Below are 16791 nucleotides of genomic sequence, written 5' to 3'. Positions count from 1 at the left end.
CCAGAGCTTTCCCTTGCCACAGACTTGGAGATACAGACACAAGGCAAGAAGCTTTCTCTGCCTGAACATCTCACAGCCCTGGCATAACTCTCTCAGCAGCACTACTGTTTTCTTACAGCTGTTTCTCACTGCTTTCTTCTGCGCCCCATGAGTCTCCCCGCACAACACATCCACCACACCAGGGAGATCAGTGCAGATGGAGAACGTGCAGGAGGGGGGCGCATGAAGAGAGCATTGTAAGCAGTGTGTCTCTGCTGACGACTGCCAAGAAAGTGCAAAAATAAGCAAATCTGAAAAGCGGAGTATCCCGTGCGATTAGCAGTGCTTTGCATATGGATGAGAAGTTAAGCTGAAGCAGTTCTGCTCTGGAAATGACTTTACATGCTGCTGCTGCCAGCCAGAGACACAGAAATGGCTGTGTTTCTTCTCAATGCTTTAGTTTCCTCCAGGCTAGTTATTGTGGGCTCTGGCTTTAGCACTTTCTGCATGCCTATGGGTCTGCCATCTTACCCCAAGCTGAAAAATAGTGGGAAAGAATCAGAGCTGGGGCTGGAATTTGTGCTTGTGACTTTAGAAGTTTTAGGTGCCCAGGTAGGGCTCCACACCACTTGGGGCTCCTCTATAGCCTCTATAGAGATACCCGTCTAGTGGGTGATGCAGACCCTAAACGGGCTCACTCACCCTCTGAAGGCACCTGTCTCCTCCCATTGGTAACAGTAGGAGCCAAGATTAATAGAGCTGTCTCAGCCAAATGCAGATGGCCCCCAGAGGTCTTGGCCTGACCATGGCAATCTTGGTCTCCTGAGCTGTGCAGATGGCCAGGGCCAGATAATGCTCTACAAGGAAAAGGTCTGAGGCACAGAAGAGGGCCAAGGAATTGCAGCAAAACCTAGAGGCACCCCATGCGGAAAGAGGTCATTCAAAGAAGAGGTCCTGCCAGGCCTAAGAGGCTTAGCTTCTGAGGACTGCTCCTGAAGAAAGAGACCCGTGCTGGAGCTGGGGATGAAGTTCATCGACCAGGGAAGGGGGAGCAGTTGATGCAGAAGCGAGGGCAATGCATTCGTGCCTGGCTACCCCACTTGCAGCATCTTGTTTAGATCTCATTTAGTTTTAGAAATGTGGAGTTGTCATAGGCTACAACTATCCAGTCTGTGTCCTGTGAAACAGGACTCATGGGCCCTGCTGCCAGGCTACAGAGGACTCCGTGCACGGTATCCATCTCACAACATTAAAAGGTTGGGCCAGTCTGGCCTGTTTCAGAAGTGTCATTCTAGCCTTCAAGTCTATTCTCTGTGCAGAAGGTTGTTTTTATGAATAGTGGCAATAAGGCTGCCCTGCTCCATCCCATCCCCTAGTGTTGTGCCTATACTCCAGGATAGGCTTTTCTCCAGAGAGAAGATCCTACTGTGGGGATCCCATTCAGACCCACCCTTATGTTGGCCATGCTCCTCAAGGCCTGTCCTTGGGAAATGAATGGAAGATCCCCAAGGTTTTCCATTTTTTTCTGAATTACTATAAAGCTTTCATGCCAACTGCAGCACATGGGATATCAGTTGGGGGGGCCCTTCTGCTCCTCTTCAAAGGAGATCATTAAATACATTTCAGCTTTTGTGTAGACTTTTGTGTGGACTCAGATCATCCATCAAAGATGACTTTTGATCAAACTCCCCTCGGGAAGAACCTCTCAGTAGTAGATTTGAGCCAGGGAGGGAACTAAAGACAAGATGAGGGAATATTAATACACTTTAAGCACTGTCCTTCATTAATATCTTCAATAAACAAACATGTACATCTGAATATTACTTTCTCTTACACACCCACTGTTATCACTTAACTATATTCCACATGAAAGCACCCTTCTCATAAGCCATTTCAACTCCCATCCCAAGTTAATATATTAGCACTCATTTCATTTGCATTTTAATGGCGAGACTACACTTCTCAAATAAATGACTGCACTTTATCAAAGGATTACTTCATTTTGACTGTAATGCTTCTCTGCCATGTGGGAATCAGGGAGTGAGGAGGCTGAAAAAAGCCCTGCACAACAGAACGGCTGGGTTCGAGAGCACCCTCCCCCTTTTATAACTTCATCTCGGTTATGAGCGGAAAAAAAAGCACCATAAAAATGTGCTGGATGTTTCTCTTTGCGCTGAAGGGAGACACTGATTATATAATTTCACTCGCTCATTTTGTTATTTGCATGGACCCCTCTTATTCAGGCAACATCATTAAGGGTTATAGATGGCCTGAAATGAACCTGTGAACAGAAGTCCCTGGGGTTTCCAGCTCTCCAGGCTTTTAATCTCTGCCGTGTAGCTGAAGCCTATTCTAACGTTAGGCCTGTTTCCTCAGCAGATCAGAGCAGTCTCCTAGGGAGACGGGAAGGAATCTGGCATGCCTAACGCAGAGAAGGCGGGCATCGCGGTGGCCACCCTGTGGGTTCAGCTGGAAGCCTCCAGGGTGAAAAACCAAGGATTTATATAGTTCTCTCCACCTCAGAATTATCGTTTACTTCTAGAGGCAGAGAGACATACAAGGCTGTGTGTGGCATGCTGTATCTTCAGGTGTCAAATAAAGCAAGAGACAATAGGAATGAAAAATATAGTCTGAAGGGTAAGAAGCAGCTCCATAATACTGCCTGTCTTGCCTAAAGTAGCATCTGAAGTCCCTTCTTTCCAAGGGAACTAAATAGAAAACAGCTGGATTCTTCTGGTATTGATGCCTGGTGCGTCCTAGCATCAACCATCTCCTGGCCATGCCAGGTCCCAGCACAGTGACCTGCTCTCCAAGCTGCACTTTCTGCCTTCTCACTGTGCTCCAAACTTGGATTTCACCCTTGCTTCCCTACACCGGATTGCTGCAGCACAGCTTTTCCTGTGTCTTCTGACCCCTGCCTGCCGTGAGAAATGCAAAGAGAAGCAATAGCTGGAGAGGTCACTAACATCTTCCAGCCCTCTGACAGATGCATGTGCAGTTCTTGCACCACCCAAATTTGCCTGCACCTGGTTGGGTTGGAAAACCCTGAGCAGGGGATGTAGGCCTTTAAGGGAGCCAGCTTGGCTGCTTGGCTCCACCTGGTGCCGGGGCCAACGCTAGGTAAGGGAGGAGGCTGGAGCAGCGGGGGGGGGGATTTGGGGAGTGTGCATGGAGGGGTTTTGCAGCAGTGTTGCAGGAAAACTGCTGCAAGGGTTTGTAGGTGGATCTGTATCTAGCAGGCTGGATAGCCAGAAATGTGCATGTAGTGTGGGCTTGCCTGAAGATGGGGGGGTTAAGGGACCTGCTGGCTTAGGGAGGCAGCTTACTCTAAGTGACTTTTCTAGCAGGTTATTTTATTCTGAAGTCCTTTTTTGCTTGCACGAGTGCTGTAAGAGCTCAGAGAGCTCAGTGGTGTCCCCAGATACTAATTTCCTGTTTAGTAGAACACCTGGCTGATCAAGCCCTGTTTACAGGGAAATATAATATAGAGTCGCAAAGGTTTGGGGTTGGCTGTTCTGTAGTAGGCTGTGTAAGAGGCTTCTCTGCTAGGAGAAAAATCCCTGCTACCAAAGTTTTAATTTTTTTTCCTTTCTAATGACTGTAATTTCTCTTCCTGGCCTCTGCTTGCTTAGGGGTGGGGAGGGAAATCTGTGTTACATAATGCCCACTGGCTGAGCAGGCAATCAAATTGTCCTTAAACTTCAATAAAATAAGTTTTAGAATAAAATTTTAAGTTTCTCTTTCACTTTAATTGGAATAAAAGTGAGGTGTCAGCTTCCATTTGTTGATGGGAAGGATGTTGTGACAAATGCTATAAAAAAGCAATGTGGATTAAACCCTATGTTAAACAGAGATGGGATAATGTGCTGAGCTACAGCTGTTATTTGCAACCCAGGCTCTGTTAATGTTAGTGGGGTAGCAGGTTTTTTTTTTTCTCCCTCTGTTACAAAATGTCATATTGAATTGGCAATTGTACTGAGTCATGAGCTGCTAAAGGAAAAGACCCCCCTTTGCCTGTTTGCAGCAGGGTTGCAACCTGGGGAAAACCTGAGTGTCTGCCAAACTGCCTATTGATTAGAAACATTTTATTTCATCAGGAGTTTTTCTGCTGGCAAAGCGCATCCAGCCTTGGAGATGAAGGTCATGGATGGCAGCAGTAGACTCTCTTTGGAAAGACGCCTGGTTGAAGTACCTGGTCCTGGGCTGGTGGAGGTCCTGCAGAGGTGAGCAGATTTCTCCTTTCTCACGTCCTGTGGTTGTCTCCTGCTGGAGCGGAAGGCTTTCTGTGAGCGAGCAAACTGTGTGGTGCAATGGGAGCGATGCGTAGGGATAAACAGCTGGTACTGAGGAGCTGGTGTTCACATGGTATGCGCTGTAAGGCTTTTCATATCAGCGTGGTCTTATGGATTGACATCCTGTAGCAGTTGGAGCATACTGAGTATATCTTTTGGTTTTGTTGCGTCTGAAAGAGATTCAAGACTGGGGCACGCTATGCACCGAAGCGCGTGGTTGACTTGTCTAAAGTGCGCTGCAGATCGGTGCACAAATACTAATGCAGGTGCAGCTGCTTGCATTGGGGATGTGCTGTGTCCTAACCACCCTGTCCACGATGGCAACCACCTAGCCCTGCCACAGCTGATGTGCAGATTTGGGTAGGGTGGAATAAAGTTGTGTAACCTTCCCAAATCCAGCGTTGAGGCCAGGCCTCGTGGTATCCTCTCCCTTACTCACCCTTCTCGCTGCTGCAGGTCACACCAAGCTGATCAGTCTGCACCTTTTACTAGCCCAGAAATGGCAGGCCTCTGGTGAACACCACAGCCCTAACCTGTTATTCATCAGTACTTTAATTGTTACATTTCTTACCACATGCCTCAACTATTTCATAAACGCTGACTCTAAATCCCCTGAACATGTTTAAAATAATTCCTTAGGCATGTATGGACAGAGCTGCCCGCATTCCTCCCTAGTTATATATAATGCTGCTGAAGCCTGGGATGACTATGGCTAGCTGTATTTATACCACGAAATCTCTTTAGCATTGTCCAGGATTTTAGTTGCATAATTCCTGTGGGCTGCTCAAAAAGCTGAGGCAGCCAGCAGGGCTCAGGAAATGCATGTGATGGGCATTTAATGTGAGGCGCTCCATAATGTGCTGCCTTATATATATACAAACCTATCTCTAAGTAGTGGTAGGTAAAAATGGCTCTTGTACACCTCCGAGAGTGCAATTTTAGAAAAATCCTTTTTGCCATGATATTTTGCATGTATTCGGGGACCTGCTACTCTCTTGCTGAGCATTGTGACAGTTGAAGAAATGTCTCCTGCTCTGCTTCATGACTGATGAAGGTTACAGCTCCCCAGAGGTCTCCAGCTTGGTCTTAGAGCTCAGGGCTTGCTCCCTCTTTGTTCAGTTGATGCCCACAGATGGCCTCTGTGCTCTGTCCCTCTTCCTCCTCTGATCAGTGATTTTTAAATGCCATCCATCTTTGCCTGTGCTTGACAGTGGAGAGCAAGTGGAATCACTCCAGAGGGGAGAAGTTACAGGGGGGATTTTTCCCTGTTCAGTGCTGGGATGTTTTGGAAGAAATTGTGTTGTCAGAATCACTGAGTCTTGGCAGTAACCTTTCATGTGCATCACAGTGGTGACAGGCCTTCTGTTGTCCTCCACCTACATTGTCCTTGTTATCTGTTGCTTTTGGTGGCTGGGGCAAGTGGGGCTGTGCCTTTGAGATGGTCTCTCATTTCCCTTGAGAAGAAGCCTTAGGTCAGGGCACGTGCCATCAATACAGGAAAAGCTGTGGCTTAGCCTGCTTGTATGCAACATGCTGAACCTGAGTGGTAAATGATGATGTTTCGATCTTGTGAAGAGCCTGTTGCTTTCCATGGATGCTTTTCTTGCTGCATATAACTTAAGGGAGGATACCAAGGATCAGTGATAAGTCAGCAAAGCACTACATGCACTAAAGTGAAGAAGAAGAAAAAGGGGGGGGGGGGGAAGAAAGGCAGGGGAGGGGGAAGAAAAATATAGTTCTTTGCTCTGAGACCAGCTGATGGGCGTGTTACACCAGGAGGATAGTGGCATCCCCTGTTTACAGATGTGAAGCTATTTGTAGACAGGAATCGAGCCAAAGTAACAGATTAAGGAGTTAAATTTGTGCCTCTTGTATCACAGAGGAGAACCCTGAAGGCTTTGTGCGTTCTTAGTGTGCATTGAGGAGACATCTGAACCAAGAGGTCTCAGCTAGGCCTCAAAGTGCAGTGTCTTCAGTCAGCCACAGAGGAAGTCAGATGCCCACCCATGCGATAATGCTTAATATCAACCCCTTCGATTGCATCCCTAAATGAGGACAGTCAATGTCTGCAAAGTAGCATTTATATAAGCAACTGTTTGGGCTTCCATTTGCTGTGCATGTGTAAAATTAAGAGGTATGCCCAGTTTTCCAAAAAACTAAGAATTGCATGGCAAAGGAACTGTAGAAAATAGAGCTCAAAGGGCTTTTAAGAGGTCATCTCATTCCATCCAGGATCAGCTCCACCTGTGAAATCTGGGAAGATTTTTGCATAACTTATTCTTATGGGGTTTCAGTGATGGGAATTGCAGCAAATCTCTCTTGGTAACAAGTTTAAGTGCCCTGGCTCCCTGTTATGGGTAAATGGAAGTAGGATGGTAACTCAGCAGGAAATCATCTGCACTGTGGCTGGAGAGATCTGTACCATTATGGGCTGCTTTATGTGTCTGTAGGCACGACTGTGCACCATACAGGTGTTGCTTGTGAGATGGGTCTGGGAACAGCTCCTGTCCTCCTTGGAAAACTTGTGCCTGTTATGGAAGAAGCTGGTGACAAATCGATTGAAAAGTGATGGGCTAACAAGAAAGAAGAGATTTCTCTTTGCAGCTAGTTCTTCTGTTTTCTACCTCCACATCTCCAAATTGAGGTAGGGGAGAAGCTTTGTCCTTAGAGCAGGTCCCCAGGGAAATCCCCTGGTTATAAGGTCCTCCCCACTCCAAGTATCTTCCTGTAACAGCTACCTTTAAAGTGTGCCAGGCAACTTATAATGTGATGTGTACTCCGCTTACTGCATGCGATGCATATTTTTAAATAAAGCCATCATGTGATACTAAATTGAATGCCTTGGAGAAATCCAAGTGCACTCTCTCAGTAGAGCGGGATTATTCAGCGAGCCTATAATCTTGTCAAAAAAGATAGCTTGATATGACAGCTCCACCAAAAGCAGGGTTTATGTTGACTTGCACTCTTTATGCTTTAGCCTGTAATTCTCTGTTAGTCTTAAATGTGCTATTCTGCTGCATTAGTGTCAAGGCTAATTGTTCCATAGTTCTGTAGGTCACTTGTTTCACCCTTTTAAATGTTGGAATTTCATTATTGTAATCTAATCCCTTCGGGGTTTTCTAGTTTTTTCAAGACTTCTTTACAATTAAAATCACAGGTCCAGAGTTTCCCAAACGGTTCTTTCCAGACTCTGGAGAGTAACTATGTAGTGCTGGAAGATCTGATGTGATTTCATCCTAGTAGGTGTTGTCTCTCACTCCTCTTCGTTGTACGGCAACTAAAACTAGACCATCCTAACTGTACTCCTGCCTGGCCTTGAAGTGTGGGATTCAAAGAATGACTGCCTCTGCTGAGGGAAAGAAAATGTAAAAGCACAAGTGAAAATGCCCTCATTCACCAATAAAATGAAACCATTACAGTACTTTTCCAGCCCCCGAAATTAAGGCTACAATAGACAAACCGATGCTGATTCGATGAACCTTTTTCAAGCAGAGTTTTACTCCTAATGCAGGTTGGATTTGAGCAATTATACTGCACAATTTTTCCATTTCCATAGCAAGATAGCTCACATTTTATGTGTTGCCTTATGGGGGTTTCTTTGCATCCTTAATGCCTTACCATTCAATAGTTCTGTACTTTGCAGGACCCTGGAGATAACCTTTGAAGCAATATTGGTTCTTTTATTTCTAACACAGGAATAGTTAAGAAACTGTCTGCACTCAGATGACAAATTATTGTAATCTGAACAAAGAATGGGGCAGTAAAGAGCTCACCAGCTGAAAACTTAAAAGAAGCTATAGACAGAAAAAGATAAAAAGATGGATTTAAAAAAAAAAACCCTCTAACACTCCTAAATGCAACAATATGGCTAATTGGTACAAATGAGAGCCACTTAAGAAGCAGACTTGAGGATGAATTGCCAAGTTCTCGTCTCTCTCCCATTAGTCACAGTGGCCCCATGTTCGGCGTTGCTAGGGCTCCCCCAGCCCCTTCCAACAGCAGCCTCCCGTTTCTGAATGCTTGTGACGCCGTGGGAGATGTGTGCGTTTCTGGGGGGTTATTTCGTCTGCCTTAACAGAGAAGAGGGCTGGGCTGCGCTTGGACCCTGAAACGATGGGTGATCCTGCCTCTGCTGTAAAATCAGAAAAAACGCACTTCTTTTTTTCCACTCCTTTTCTCATCCCATGTTGTCAGTGTGGTTTGAAGCTTGGTGCCGTTCGTTTGTGTGGTGGGCAGGAATAATGCTGCTGCAGGTATTGCTGAGCAGTGGTCTGGGGCATGGGGGCTGTGGGATGGCAGACTACGGGAGCACAGTGCTCCTTTCTGTCCTTCAGGTCCACCGGCGTCATTCAGGCCCTGTATGAGCAAAGGGAAAAATTCTCCCAGAGAAGCCAGGGTTTCATCCTGTGAATCTTTTCACTGGGGATAGGACACCTTCCTGGGAGCAGACGAGCTAAACAGCAGCTAACGGGGTTTCCGCTTTGGGGTTGCGCTGTGCAAAGCACGTCCTTGGTACAGAAGGTTGTATTTGAGCTAATGGCAAACAAAGGATATGTTTCGATGTTTGTCACATGCGTCCTCCTTCTGGCAAGCGAGAAGGTGATATTACAGGATGTGTCTTTCGGCATTTCCCCTCCAGCCTTTCTGAGGCCCAGAAGCAGTTGTGTAATCTCTAACTAGAAATGCTTTAGCTGACAAAAGAGGAATTGTCTGCTGTTTTTCCTGTAGGTTGGTGGCTTTTTTGCTTTTCAGACATATGTCTGAAACGTGTGCCACATGAGCGTGTTGCTGGAAGGCCCTCTGGGAAGCCTGGAGGGGAGAGGATGAATGGGATGAATGAAAGCAAGAAGCAAGGGAGACATTGTTTGAAAGACAATGCCTGGGCATTTCTGCTGACGGACTGGCAGTTTGCACTTGCCTTGCAGACAAGTTCTGCAGGACTGGGAGCGCTGGAGCTGGAGCTATGGCAGCTCCATAGCGCTGGAGAAATCCCACCTGCAGTGTGGAGCAGCCAGGCAGGAGCAGATATTTCTGCTAGCACAGCCTCAAGACCGGAGAGCTAGTGGTAGTGTTCAAAACATTCTTTATGGAGAGGCTTTGGCCATGGAAATTCAAGCCAAACCTCCAAGGTCTGCTTAGTTTGAGTGCGAAACCTTGATTTGCATTATAGTTCACGCTAGGCTTGCTTGGCACTCAGCCCGTTATTAATCAAACCTTTGCAGAGCCTGGCCTTGGTTTTAGCTTGGCAGCAGAACCTGAGGCTGGGCAAATTTACCTTGGCTTTGCATTTCATTGCAGACTTCTACTTGTGGGCGGTAAATCAAACGCATGATAAGTTTACAGAGGATCTGGACTGTGTCTGCATCTAATAGATGCCATTACATTGCTTGTTCGAAGCTGTGTGTGTGACAAGGTCATCCCATCTCATAAAGATAGTATAAATTTTGTATTTTCTTGACTCCCACAGAGGGCTGTGGGAGGTAGGGACGTGGGGATTGCTGAACTGCTTGGAGCATAGAGATCCCCTGTGCAATTTATCCATAACCCATTACTTGTCCATCATCTTTTTAAGCCTCCTGTTGTTTCAGGCTATGAACTTGTGTAGATCTCAGTCCTGATGGTCCTGAACACATCTCCTGCTGGGAGTTTCAGGCCCCAGTATTGTGTGGTGGGTTGAAACCACTGCTGGGCACCTTCTGCTTTGGGCAACTCGTGGGTTAGGGCTGGTGCTAGTTTGCAGGGTGCTGCGTGGCGGAGGCATGGGCCCTTGCCTCCTTCAATCCAAACTTTGGCTGACTTGCCTTTGTTACCCAGTTGAGAGTGCTGGTCTCCCCTCTGGTGCCTTGGGACCTTTTACCAAGGGCTTTTTTTCAGGATGTCTCTGTTTCTATTTCAGGCACTGATGATAACCAAAGTCCTAAAATTGTTAGTTTCTTAACAACTGAGCAAAAGCTGTGTGATTTTTTTCCCCTCTACCCCCGCCGCCCATCTTGGCCTGAAAGAGATGCACTGAATTTATGAGCTAGCTACTCATCTTGAGGAAATTGCTGCTGTATCCACTGCAAAATTCCTCCGTCCTGGAATACAACAGTCTGGATCCTGCCATGGTTTCCATTTACCAGTGCACGCTGCAAGCCAGAGCAGACCTGGCGTTTAACGCAAGAAACATGGAAAACGGCCATGCTTTTGCTATTCCAGCTCCAATGAAAATCCAGCAGAACTTTTATGATGAAGTGTCAGAACCGTTAAGCATAACAAATAGGAGTTTACCTAGCTACATAAGGCAGTATAGCTTCTGTGGTCCCAGGGGGTCCATTGCATGGTTGATTGTATTTAAACAATATTATCCATTTCGTATATTCTCCAGAGGAAATTCAGACTCATTAGTAGATTGGAAACATTCTTCTTTATCCATTACACCAGTAAGCAAGCCAATAGATACTTTGGCTTAACACCGCAATATTTAAGGGGGAGGAATCTGTCTGCCAAGTGCTAAGTTGTCTTCCCTTGTTTTCAGTAAATAATAAGCAAGTATAATAATAGATCATTCATCTCTTCTTGATTCGTATCTTCTGATGATAATTTACTTTTCCCTTTGATTGGACTGGCTTTATTTTGGGGCTAGACTGGGACTCTAGATCAGAAAGACCTTCTTCAAAATGTAGAAGGAAAAAGGGGGTGGGGGGAGAGAATCACCATAAAGCCGGACATGAAGGCCGATTTTTAGATAGACATAAAATACTTGGGGTGATTAGTGCGTTTCTGTTGTGATATTAAAATACTTACTTCTGTGATAAATTAAGTCCTGCACTCAGAATGCCCCCATTTGGGACCATTTGCTTTCTTCTTATAGCTCTGTGGCTGTGTGTTTTTTGTTCCTAGGGGATCCTTTTAGGACAGGAGGGAATTAGTCAGCATTACTCTGTGATCTGGGTAGATTCCTGCCAGGCTGCTGTGGCTTTCTGATATATTTATGTTCTGTCTTGCATTCAGGCCAGCTATGGATTGCTGGGACAGTGGTTTGGTGAAATACTCTGTGGGAGTGCTGTTAGAGAAGAGGTCACCTGCTTCTGGGTGTGCTTGAGCTGTGTATACAGTGAAGGCAAAAAATGCAAGTTAGGAGGTTCTTAAAGCAAAGAAGCTTCTGTTATGGGTGTTATCTCTTTCTTCCACCTGTCTTTGGCAGGCTATCATGCTGGTGTTGCCTGTTGGATGCTTAAGTCCTGTACTCGTCTGTGGGAACTTTATGCTCTCTTCTCCCCAAAGCACTCAAAAATGCCTGTAGATTAGGGTGTCCTAGCTGGAATACAGATAGTTAATGCAAATTCCTCCAAATTGGCAGACCAGCACCCTCCTCCCTCTTCCCCCCCCCGCCAGGCAGAAGGACACTTCCTTCTGCCCACGTGTGCAAAGGGGAGCTGCTGTTGCTGCTGCTGCAGAGGGAGGTGTTCAGGGAATTGAGCCTCAGGAACTGCTGAAGGGCACCAGGTCCTGCTGAGCCATCAGACATGCAGTGTGGAAGTGGGGTGTTCCCATGTGTGGGTACCAGCCTGTTGAGCGGAGGTGGTTGGAAGATGGAACCAGAATGGTATTTTCTAACCCTTGCTTACAAAAAGTGTGGTGGCGTTTATGGTTTGGATGTTTGCACAAAAATATCATCAGAAAAGGTGAAAAGTTATCATTTTTAATAAAATGGTAAAATTTGGAGTGTTTTAGTCAAAATTGTCCTGGTGAAAGGATGGGGCATATTTGGGGAACTCCAGACACGTCTCACTGAAGAGGCTACTGGCTTCAGAAGCTCAGCCCAGCAAGGATGTGAAATAACTGATCTGCAGTTCCCATTGTGCCACAGTACTCCTCTGACCGAAATATCTCAGGTCTTGGACACGGGAAGCTTGCTAACTGAAAGATCAAACTTTCTGTTGAGGAACAATTATGGACATTGACTGCAGAGACTTTAGGCCCTACTTCATACTTAGAATGTGTTAATGCAAAGGGAATATAAAAACACCTGATTATGTAACAAGACCTCAAGGTGATGTGAATGTGCTTAATGTAGATGAGTTAATCCCCACCTTCCCAATAATCCACAGAGCCACCATCACATCAGAGAGATACTACTTTTATCCAAACACTGAAAATTATTCTCTGTATAAAGGGAGAAAAATAGGGGAAGAGTCATCAATCGAATTTGAATATGTGGCTACTGCCTGTGTTGACAGAGGGAATACCTCCATACTGCTCCTATAGCTTCCACGTAGAGAGAGCAACAGAAATTCATTGCAATAACCCTGCATGACTGCTATACTTAGCAGTGTGAGAATGCTTGTGTGCACACCTTAAACACTTCCAGGCATGTCGAACAAATATTCACGTAACTCTTCTGATTAAACAGTCTTTACTTTAGGTTCACTCTGAATATGTAGCCTCTACTACAGCTAAAGGAGGGGCAGATTTCTTGAATTTAGACCTGCCCTAGGTTCAGGATATTATATAAATAGCTCTCCCAAATACTTGAGCAATTCATATTCTACTTTCTAAAGCCAGAAAAGGCCTCTTAGGTAATGGAAACAGTGGTGATTAGCAAAAAGGTTATGGATGAAAAGAGGATATAAGAATAGGATAGAAATACTTTGATATATTGCTCACTGTTTCTGAGGCATTTTCTTCTTGTCTTGACGTTATATTTCTTCTATAGTATGTGAGTCTACCTCCTAAATTTGTGCTCTTAAAAATGTTTTGCTTTGCCTTTTTGTATGAAAACATAATTTCCATCCTGAGTTGTGCCTGGCAGGCCTGAGGAAAATGCTGTATTAAAAAATAATAATCTAAAAATACTGATTTGAATCTTTATAGAAACCATTTAGGCTAGATTTGGGCCACTACTGTGTTCATCTAGGGATTGAAACTGTCATCACAGGCAATGCGATTCACTCCATCTACATTTAGGTACCAAAAATTAGGCATCCAGTGCAAGCAAGTTGTTTAAGCTTCAATGGTCAATGGAACTGAAGGAGCACCTCTGAGGGCAATTTGTCTGTGTCATAAGAATTAATCAGCCCCTGAAGAGGCCTGATTCTTTTGATCAACCAGAGAGTCTCAATGATCAACCAAATGGCACCTGAGGGCTGATTCATGTGCCTAAAGATAGGGGTCTGGTGCCATTTTAGACACAATATCATATGGAAGGTTTTTGTAGGGAGCTGGGAGATGATTCTCCTGGGAGACCCTTTCCTTTGCAGAAGAAGTATACAGCCCTCTTCTGGAGGCTGGGAGGTTACCTTGGGGAGTCTAAAATGTCACTAGATACCTACTGGGCACCTAAATCCCATCCCTGACACTTAGGGTCCTCAAATTAGATGAGGTGCAATCCAACCCTTTCCTATTACTATTTTAAAAAAGGGGGGGTGGGGCAGAGAGCTCGTGGAGTTTGGGAGTTTGCAGAGCTATGATGAGACAACCTCCATGGAGATGACCTTCCATGGCCAAGGAAGGTGTCTTAATGCTTTCTAGTGATAGGGAGGATAAGAGAAAGCTGATCCTTTCTAGCCCCAGGGTTGTGGTGTAGGCATACCCCGAATGTACCTCCAGAATGAATCACATCCTGTGCTCCTGTTGATCTAGGCTGAGAACTATTGAATCCCACTGGCAGGTCATTACTCCTTAAAGTGGTGTTGCTGTGGTCACAGGGGCACCCACTGGGAGATGAGACTGAGCAAAGACAAGAGTGGACCACTAACTAATATTCACCCTCTCAATTTCTCTACGGAGAAACAAAGTGTGATTCGGAGCTACCACATTTCTCCGAGTTGAGTCTATAGGCATTAGTAGCAATGAAACACAGATCTTTTGGTTTGAAGTCAGATAGGCCAGATCAACTGCTGTGGCTCACCAGAGCTTTGCTAGCTTCCCCAGAGTTATTCTGCTCTGCAGCAGCTGAGCATTTAGCTCGTGGTCTTTGAAGAAACAAACAGTGGAGGAAGAGGTGGAAACGAGACCCCTCAGCAACACCTGTAGCAAGCAACAGGTACATTCCCAAAATTATGTAGCAGCTTAATTAAAGGAGGAGCAGCCTGCCAGACTTAATTTATTTTTAAAAGCCCCATCAAATTTAATTTGTGAGTGCAGTTCTTCCATCTGCTTTCAGGCATTATCTCTGGAGTTCAGGAGAAAAACATATGTCTCATGGTTAATAAGAATTTATTTTAATGGATCATGTGACTGGGTGATTAATAACAGCTCGTCTCTGATTGTTCTTGTTATAATGATAACACAGAGCCCGGCTGTCCAACCCCAACCTCTTGTCGAGAAGAGATCATAAAGTGGAGGATGAAATATTCCTTGGGTTGAGATGAAAGCAAGTGGATCAAGAGGCTGCTTGCACTGAGCTGCACAGAGAAATTGGCTTCCTATGGTTCTTGTTATTTCTCTCTGAGATTAGATATTGGATCAGCAAATGTGCACAGAGCAGGGCACTTAAGTCTGTATTTAGACATGTAACTTGGTCAAATGCCTGGCTGCCAAAGCACTGGCATTCGGGAGGTCTGGAGTATAATCCCTCTTTCCCGCAGACTCCCTGTGTAACCTCAGGCGAGTCTCTTAAACCTCTTAAGAAACAGGACCTGTGAGTTAGACACATGCTTTATTTTCTAAAAAGCAAAGCCTGTAATGCTCCCATCCCTTTGCGGGGGGAACAACTCGCTGCTGTTAAAGATTCGGGTTCAAATCGTTGCTGGTGTAACGGTGATCCTCCCCTCCCTGCAGCACGTCACTGAGGAGTCACTCCGGGAGCGGCCGAAATATTTCTGGGGCAACTGAGATGGGTCTCGCCAAATTGTCCCCTCCTCAGCTGCCCTGCTCCTAGCTTGAGCCCTGTGTCGCTGCTTTGCCAAGCAAACGCTCTGCGTCTCCATAGCCTTTGGCAGGCTTGCACCGGATTTGCACGAGTGTGAATGGGATAAGAATATGACCCTTTTTGCTAAGTGACCAGCTGGTGCGCTCATTTAATACAAGAACCAAATTCCAAGTGATTTGTCGTATTGGCTTTCATGACGCTCTTGCTGCCCGGGCATTAGAAATGTTGGGGGCTTTGTTTGGCAGATATTCAAATCAGTGATTTAAGAGGAAATTCCACCTATTAAGAGAGTCCCATGATTAGGTTATCATCTCCGCTGCTTTCTGCCGTCTCATTTTCCCCTTTCACAATGAAAGCTTGAAAGAGACAGGAATTTATTTGGTTGTTTTTAAAGCCATAAGTTGAAACTCGCTCCCAGGCAGGAAATAAAGAGACATTACTGCTCCACGGCCCCCCAGGGGCAGATGGCAGGCAGTCAGGCATGTGGTCCCCTGAGTCATAAAGCAACACAAACCGGAACAGGTACCTGGTGTCCTTTTGGCTTTGATTTGCTTTTCCAGCGTTAACCTCGTGTTAACCTTCAGAGCAGGAGGTCAGGGAAAGGTTGCAGCCTCAGACCCTGCAGAAAGGGACTTGGTCTGCCTGAAATGCACAGTCGTCTCAGAGCCTATGAAATTAGCCATAATAATAAGAGAGACTCCTAATTAAAATTTCCGTTTCTGTTGGAGAGTTCGCGGCCAGTTTATGCATGGAAAGAAAAAGCAAGTGGTACCCCATAAAGCAGGGAGTAAAAAATTGGTGTCCCCCTAAGAGCAGAGGGAAAGCAACTGAATTTTTCAGAGCGCTTTATCGTGTCCTTCCTCTCCTGGTGTGCAGGCGTTTGGGCAATGCCCGGGCCCTCATGTATTAACATGGAAGAGCTGATCTTCTGCCCAGCCAGAAGGTCTGTTTATCCAATACTTTATCATTTTTTTGCAGTGCTGCAAACTAAATATATTCAATAAAAAGACCAATTCTTGCCGTAGAAACAACCTGGCTTCCCTTGCTTATGTGATGTTCCTTTCTCCTGGCTTCAAATACTTACAGCTGCTCCTTATCAACCTATCTGCTGCGATGCCTGCCCTCAGCACTGTGCTTGGACTGTTTTCTGTGCTAGGACCTGGAAGCGGTGAACTGGGCAGGTTTTCCTGGCAGAGGGTCACTCCCCCTCTGGGGCACGGGGCAGCTAATCAGGTGTTGCTTCCTTGGCTCATCCGTTTTCTGGGAATTGGGCAAACTGGCCTCTGATGATTCTCTTTTAGCTCCTACTGCTTTAAATTGTCCTCTTCCTCGAGAGCTTCCTTTTTTTTCATGGAGCTGGAGGCGAATGGGGGCTCTGGGAACAGGCATGTGCTCACATGTGGGCATGAAGCCTTGGTGCTGAGACATAAAAATAGTATTGATTGCACCCGTAAAAATGGAAGGAAGGAAAGAGAGAAAATCAGTGATAGCACACAGCAATTTTTTTTCTTTCCCTTTTTTCTCTCATTGGCGGCTTTATTTCCATAAGGGACAGACAGATGGGGCCAATTTGATCAAACCAGGAAGTTCTCTGCCAAGCTGCATTTATTCGTCTGTGCTGAAATATTAGGTGGCATATGGTGACTGGTATTTTCTGATATGTTC

This window comes from Struthio camelus, chromosome 19 (assembly GCF_040807025.1).
Source record: "Struthio camelus isolate bStrCam1 chromosome 19, bStrCam1.hap1, whole genome shotgun sequence".
In the NCBI taxonomy this organism is placed as follows: Eukaryota; Metazoa; Chordata; class Aves; order Struthioniformes; family Struthionidae; genus Struthio; species Struthio camelus.
The sequence above is the reverse complement of the archived record's forward strand: the minus strand, read 5'-3'. Positions refer to the sequence as shown.